Here is a 7,500-nt window from a genome sequence, read left to right on the forward strand (position 1 = left end):
CACCGGCAGGACGTCCCACGATACATGCCAGTTAAACACCGACGGGCGGTGAACCAACAGCGTGGGACACAAATCCAACTACGAGCTTTTTAACCGCAACAACTTTAATATACGCTATTGGAGCTGGAATTACCGCGGCTGCTGGCACCAGACTTGCCCTCCAATAGATACTCGTTAAAGGATTTAAAGTGTACTCATTCCGATTACGGGGCCTCGGATGAGTCCCGTATCGTTATTTTTCGTCACTACCTCCCCGTGCCGGGAGTGGGTAATTTGCGCGCCTGCTGCCTTCCTTGGATGTGGTAGCCGTTTCTCAGGCTCCCTCTCCGGAATCGAACCCTGATTCCCCGTTACCCGTTACAACCATGGTAGGCGCAGAACCTACCATCGACAGTTGATAAGGCAGACATTTGAAAGATGCGTCGCCGGTACGAGGACCGTGCGATCAGCCCAAAGTTATTCAGAGTCACCAAGGCAAACGGACCGGACGAGCCGACCGATTGGTTTTGATCTAATAAAAGCGTCCCTTCCATCTCTGGTCGGGACTCTGTTTGCATGTATTAGCTCTAGAATTACCACAGTTATCCAAGTAACGTGGGTACGATCTAAGGAACCATAACTGATTTAATGAGCCATTCGCGGTTTCACCTTAATGCGGCTTGTACTGAGACATGCATGGCTTAATCTTTGAGACAAGCATATGACTACTGGCAGGATCAACCAGGGAGCTGCGTCAACTAGAGCTGAGCAGCCGGCCGCCCGGGAGTGTGTCCCGGAGGCCCGCGCGAACACGCAAGCGTCCGCTCAATTATTCCGCAAACAGGAGGAGGCTGGGCTCCCCTGCACGATACACCTCGAAACCCTCTCAGGTCCCGGCGGCGCGCAGCGCCGTCCTAAGTACTTGGTCGGGTTCGAGAGAGGCGCAATCGCCCGGAGATAGGCGAGTAGACGCTTTCAGTGCGACCACCCGTGCTCCCAACTGAGCTTGCCGCTGCCGACAGAGGCCCGGGAGCGTGCTGTCGTGGTGTTGCCGGCGGGAGACAACACGCGGCCACAAACAGTGGCCGGGCAGCTCCAACGCCAGCGCCACAGAGGGGCAGAGCCCCACTTGGGTGCCAAAGCGAACTCTCCCAGCACAGCGCACGCGCCAACACATCCGCACAGCTGCGATACAAACCACCTGCGAGAACCGCGGGGGCGACCGAGCAGCAGACGGCGTCGCGGCGCCGAGTGCCGGGCGGCGGCGCATCCTCAACGCACACAGTCCTCAATCGGACCAGCACACTGCAGATGTCCACCGCGCTTCGCACCGGGCCCGCGAGGACCCACTTTGGCCGCACGGCGCCGCGCGCTGGGTGCGCCGGCGCGCAGCTGCGCCGCCTGCCGCGTCCGTCGGCCGGCGCGCCTGCCACTGGGCGCCCCCACCAGCCGGCTGTAGCGCGTGCGCCCACGCAGCGCGCGGCCAGCACGCCGGGCGCTCCCCCCTCACCGGCCGGGGACGGTCCCACCCAGCCACCGCCGCGTATCGCTTCATACCCACATGCCCACTCACGTTCGTGGGTATGACGGGTGTCGCTGAAGCAACCAGTTAATACCTGTACCGATTTTCGCAATCAATGATTCACCTCCAGCGTAAACAACCGCGCAACAACGGATTTCCGGTTCATTTGCGTAACTTGGGCAGCAAACGTAGACGTCCATCTACATTTGCAAATTCAGTGGGTCTTGCATGCCTGGATGATATGCGTCACGACACGCCACATCAGCCCACATACATGCTGCGACGTATGCACGAGAGAACACGTGGAAGGTGGCCCGCGTACGTATGCGAATGCCATTGCACAGCTGCGAAGCTCATTGAACACGCAAACTCCCGCCTGACGAACTAGAGGCGACAGGGGGGCGATATACGTCTTACAGCAGTACACATTACAGTGGATAGCGGGACCATGTGGAACGTACGCAACACTCGCTAGATGTTGTGAGGGTACGCACCGTAACATGAATCAATACGCAGGACACCAGAGAGTGCGAGCACTGACCTATGTTGAGAGGGTTGCGATTAGGCAACGCTACATGAATGTTTCAATTCATATAACAATTACAGGTCAGGTTAGGGCCCAACGTGGGTTAGGTTAGGGCCCAACGTAGGTTAGGTTAGGGCCCAACGTAGGTTAGGTTAGGGCCCAACGTAGGTTAGGTTAGGGCCCAACGTAGGTTAGGTTAGGGCCCAACGTAGGTTAGGTTAGGGCCCAACGTAGGTTAGGTTAGGGCCCAACGTAGGTTAGGTTAGGGCCCAACGTAGGTTAGGTTAGGGCCCAACGTAGGTTAGGTTAGGGCCCAACGTAGGTTAGGTTAGGGCCCAACGTAGGTTAGGTTAGGGCCCAACGTAGGTTAGGTTAGGGCCCAACGTAGGTTAGGTTAGGGCCCAACGTAGGTTAGGTTAGGGCCCAACGTAGGTTAGGTTAGGGCCCAACGTAGGTTAGGTTAGGGCCCAACGTAGGTTAGGTTAGGGCCCAACGTAGGTTAGGTTAGGGCCCAACGTAGGTTAGGTTAAGGCGCAACGTAGGTTAGGTTAAGGCGCAACGTAGGTTAGGTTAAGGCGCAACATAGGTTAGGTTAAGGCGCAACGTAGGTTAGGTTAAGGCGCAACGTAGGTTAGGTTAAGGCGCAACGTAGGTTAGGTTAAGGCGCAACGTAGGTTAGGTTAAGGCGCAACGTAGGTTAGGTTAAGGCGCAACGTAGGTTAGGTTAAGGCGCAACATAGGTTAGGTTAAGGCGCAACATAGGTTAGGTTAAGGCGCAACATAGGTTAGGTTAAGGCGCAACATAGGTTAGGTTAAGGCGCAACATAGGTTAGGTTAAGGCGCAACATAGGTTAGGTTAAGGCGCAACATAGGCTAGGTTAAGGCGCAACATAGGTTAGGTTAAGGCGCAACATAGGCTAGGTTAAGGCGCAACATAGGCTAGGTTAAGGCGCAACATAGGCTAGGTTAAGGCGCAACATAGGCTAGGTTAAGGCGCAACATAGGTTAGGTTAAGGCGCAACATAGGTTAGGTTAAGGCGCAACATAGGTTAGGTTAAGGCGCAACATAGGTTAGGTTAAGGCGCAACATAGGTTAGGTTAAGGCGCAACATAGGTTAGGTTAAGGCGCAACATAGGTTAGGTTAAGGCGCAACATAGGTTAGGTTAAGGCGCAACATAGGTTAGGTTAAGGCGCAACATAGGTTAGGTTAAGGCGCAACATAGGTTAGGTTAAGGCGCAACATAGGTTAGGTTAAGGCGCAACATAGGTTAGATTAAGGCGCAACATAGGTTAGGTTAAGGGATGGTGTATGAGGGGGGAGGGGACGAGGTTCGTTCATAGTGATGATGGTAAGTGGACGCCTGAGGCACCCTGAGATGTGTCACGTCAGGATGCACCTTTGGCTCAGGGGAGGTGGTGCGCCGGTTCTGTGGGTGTGGCAAGGGAGTGGCAGACCTGTGTCTTTCATTTCTGCCATTGCTTATATGCTGTGAGACACGCCAGTGTGGTGGTGTTGGCTGCACCCCTGTGTAGCACATGTGTGGGTGTTTGTGGCTTATCTGCGTAATGATGGTTGTTGGAAGTGTGAGATATTCTGTTTTTGGGGTGGACCTCCTGGTTTTGTTATCATAGTGTGAATGGTGTAATGTGGCGGAGAGGATGCACTGGATGTTGTTCCATGGTGGTGCTTAGATATTGTGTCTGTTACAGCCAGAGAGTAGTGTGTGATAGGGTGTCTGGGTGACGTGTAGTTCACATTGTGTGCACAGACTGTCAGCATGTATAGGGACAGTTGTATGTCGTATGTCATCTATATTCCGATGGCTCTGCATCTATTAGTTATCAGCTCCATGTATCAGTTTAATCTGGTTGCAGTCTCGTGGTGTTCTATCTCTGTACAGTAGTAGAGGTGCGACTGCACTACGTAGCTACCCCTTGCGGCAGCTTTCCCCGGTGTATGGCATATGATTATCAGCAATGAGTCGATTAGTGACAACTGGTCGTGTGACAACGTCACATGTCTGCGGGTGGGATACGCTACAACCTGCTTGTGGGTCAGGGCTCAGTAATGCTCTCCTCACACTGAGCGCTCGGACCGTCATTACCCGTCTGCGTGATATATTGCGGAGCGCTTTTAGCCATTGCCAGAGTCTTTGCGACTGCGAGTGCAACGCCCATGGGGACCGATATGGTAGGGGCGCTTCCTAGCTGATCGCTCAGCATCGGAATCCGTACTGTGAGCACGCAATCGCGCACAGACTTAGAGCATGTGTAGGGACAGTATCGTACATGGTCACTGGTTTGGGTTTCCCCTCCCCAGATGGTGGGTGTCATTGGGGATACCCGAGCTCTCGCTCATCCTCCCCTCTGCTCCACCCCATGATCCACCATGCAGCTAGAACACTACCAGCAGGAACCGACTTGGAAAAATTACCCCCTGTGTGGGGGAACGGACTCTCCATGCGGAGAAGCGCCTTTGGCCACCCTCAAAATTGGGTGCCCACGGGGAACCACGTGGAGGCGGCGCCGCCACTGCTGGTGGCGACCCTTTCACCAGCAGTATAGCATCCGTGGTGGCATGATAGTTTTTACGAGAGGATTAGGGGGACCTCCTATGATCCTCCAGGTTGGCCAGACCCTCATGCCACAGATCACTGGTTACCCAGTATCTTAGCTCGTCAAGTTTCTGAGCGTATCTTTTACCTCACTTTAACATACCCCTACCGCCACTGGTGTCCCAGAGACCATGTAGAGGCATCCTCAGGGCTCTGAGAGATTGCTCATCCCCCCTCCACACTCAGCCATGGTCCCTCCAAGGTGCGCGGATTTTTGGGGCTGTAGAGTGCTCATGGTAACATACGCTTCACCATATGTTCCTCTGTTTTTGTACATGTCCGTGGGGAAAAAGAGCATTAGAGCCTACTAATTTAGCACCTTACTTCCCCATGGACCTTAATCTCAGTGGTCGCTACCTTTGTAATGACTGGACCTTGATGTGTTTACTGCTCCAGTTCATAAACTATTCTGGCCACTTCTCTGCATTCAAAAGCCTCTTCAGCAAAGGTCTTTAAGGCTGAGTAGCTCTCCTGTGTCTGCAGCAGTGTTTCCTTCCTCATGAGAGATTCGTGACCCACTGCTGCAGTTAGCTGCTCTCGGGGGTCTGTATATATTGTGCAGGCATACAGTATGTGGTTAGCATCTTCCTCTGCTCCACATACACAATTTCCATTGCTCTCTATGCCTAGATCTTGTAGTCTCTTCATTAGGCCATGATTGGTGAGCAGACATGTTAGGGAGTAGGGCGGAGTTGTGTCTCGACGCCACTCTGTCTGCCACAGGGAGACTTCTGGTATCCAGTTGTATGTTTCTCTGCCATTGTCCGAGTGACTCCACCTGGCCTGCCACTCATCCTGTAACAAAGAACTAATTGCCTCTAACATTTTACTTCTATGGTTTCGTCCTGCAGGAACTATAGGAACCTCAAGACCCGCCACTGATCCAGCAATTCCATGTCTAGCATGGTAGAGCATGGCTGCTTTCACCACTTCTAGGTCTAGAGGCATGCACCCTGTGAGAGTCTGTAGTGCTTCTGTCGATACTGTTCGACAGGCCCTCGTCATCTGCAACAAAAATGGCCTTTGTATCGTCATTAATATTTTCCTAGTGTACCTGTGTTTTGTACGGTCTCCCCATGCTGCTGCACCATACTTGCAGACAGATAAACAAAGTGCCTGGTATATTAGTCGCAGGGTTTTCTTTTGCAGCCCCCACTCAGACCTACTTACTCTTGTGAGAGCACCAGAAACGGCAGATAATTTCCTTTGGATATTTTTTACATGGGGGGTGAATAGGAGCCTTTCATCAAGTGTGATGCCGAGGTATGTATGTTCCTGGACAAACCTAATCCTTTCCCCATCAAGTTCAAGTCTGGGTGGTCTTTCTCTATCAAATTTACCTTTGATGGTTATGGCTACCGTTTTCTGTTTGGAGATCCCTAGTTTATTCTGTGTGGTCCATTCGCTTATGGCTTGTAGTGCTATCCTACCTCTCTCTTCGAGCTGCGACCTACTTTTCCCTTTTATGATGATGGCTAGATCATCTGCGTAGGCCACTTTATCCCACAGCTCGCCATCCTTCCGTTGTACCACTTCGTCAAATACAAGGTTCCAGAGAAAGGGGCCACAGATAGAACCTTGTGGGCAGCCCTTTGTGATGTTTTTCGTAATTGACCCAGAGTTGCTGTAGACAGTGGCCTTCCTGTTCTTAAAGTAGTTTTCCACTAGGTGGTACATGTTTTGGGGACAACGCATTGCTCTAAGTCGCCTCATTACACTTGGCCACCACAAATTGTCGAAGGCGCCTGCTATGTCCACAAAAATGACAACAACATATTTTTCTTCACAGTTCGCACTGGAGACAACCTGCCTGATTGCCATTTCTGTGGATGCACCCTTTCTGAAGCCGAATTGGTTTGTTGCCTTCAGTCCTGACTCTTCATACCTTTTGTCCAGTCTGGTCACTATTAGCCTTTCTAATACTTTGCCAAGGATAGGTAGCAGACAGATAGGTCGATAAGATTTCACCTCATCCCTTGGCTTTGTCATAGACTTAAGTAATATGCAGACATTCCCTATTTTCCAATTGTCTGGGAAAGTGGACTCTCCAAGGCAGCTGTTATAAGTATCAATGAGGAGAGCAGGATTGTGTTCCCATACCCGCTTTATAATGGCATCATCTATGCCATCTGGTCCTGTGGCTTTGTGTGGTTTGCATGCCTTCACTGCAGTCTCTATCTCTTGTGCTGAGAAGTCTGGCTCGTTTCCTTCATTTTGGTACCCTATATTTTGCTCCTTCACAGCTGATTGCTGTGTTGTGTCCTCCTCTGGCTTGTCATCCGGTAGTAGGTTATTTAACAGTTCTTTCACTGTTTCTTGCCAGGTCATTGTAGGGCCTCTTCCAGGCACTTTTACATTGCTGAGGACAGTTTCGGTGCCATATTTAGGGCGAAGAATTCTATCGGTCAGCTTCCAAGGGTCATTGCTGTTGCACTCTTTTACCCATTTCTTCCATGTATCTGTCTTCGCTTTTGTAATTTCTTTGTTATATTTATTTTTTGTGCTTCTGTAAGTTGCCTTTGCTGCCAGTATTTCTGTCTCACGATTTGTACGTCGCGCATTCTGGAGCCGGTGTCGAGCTGCAATTGTGTCCTGCCGCATTTTTGTCAATGTTTCATTCCACCAAGGAACAGCATTCTTCAGCCGTGTTCTTCTCCTCATGGCCTTCCTGCAGCTCTCCTGTATTGCTGTCTGTAGGAGGTCTACTTTATCATTTACATTTGTTCCCACGGCGTTTGGCCAGTTTTCTACTCTGGTGGTCAGCTGGCAATCAAAAACTTGCCATTTTGCAAAGGTGGTGTTGTATCTCAGTAGCTCTTCTGTGACCCTCTCCCTGTGTTGTTTTGAGATCTCAAAC

General features: G+C 51.4%; 1 non-coding gene across 1 annotated transcript in view; it reads right to left on the minus strand.

The window, feature by feature from the left end:
- The window catches only part of LOC126197189 (small subunit ribosomal RNA), a 1,909-nt gene extending 1,182 nt beyond the window's left edge, over positions 1–727 (minus strand). Inside the window, exon 1 of the ribosomal RNA XR_007539577.1 lies at positions 1–727. This exon is cut by the window's left edge and continues 1,182 nt beyond it. This is a non-coding gene — a ribosomal RNA (small subunit ribosomal RNA).
- Between the last annotated feature and the right edge of the window lie 6,773 nt (positions 728–7,500).

Source organism: Schistocerca nitens, chromosome 7 (genome assembly GCF_023898315.1).
Source record: "Schistocerca nitens isolate TAMUIC-IGC-003100 chromosome 7, iqSchNite1.1, whole genome shotgun sequence".
NCBI lineage: Eukaryota > Metazoa > Arthropoda > Insecta > Orthoptera > Acrididae > Schistocerca > Schistocerca nitens.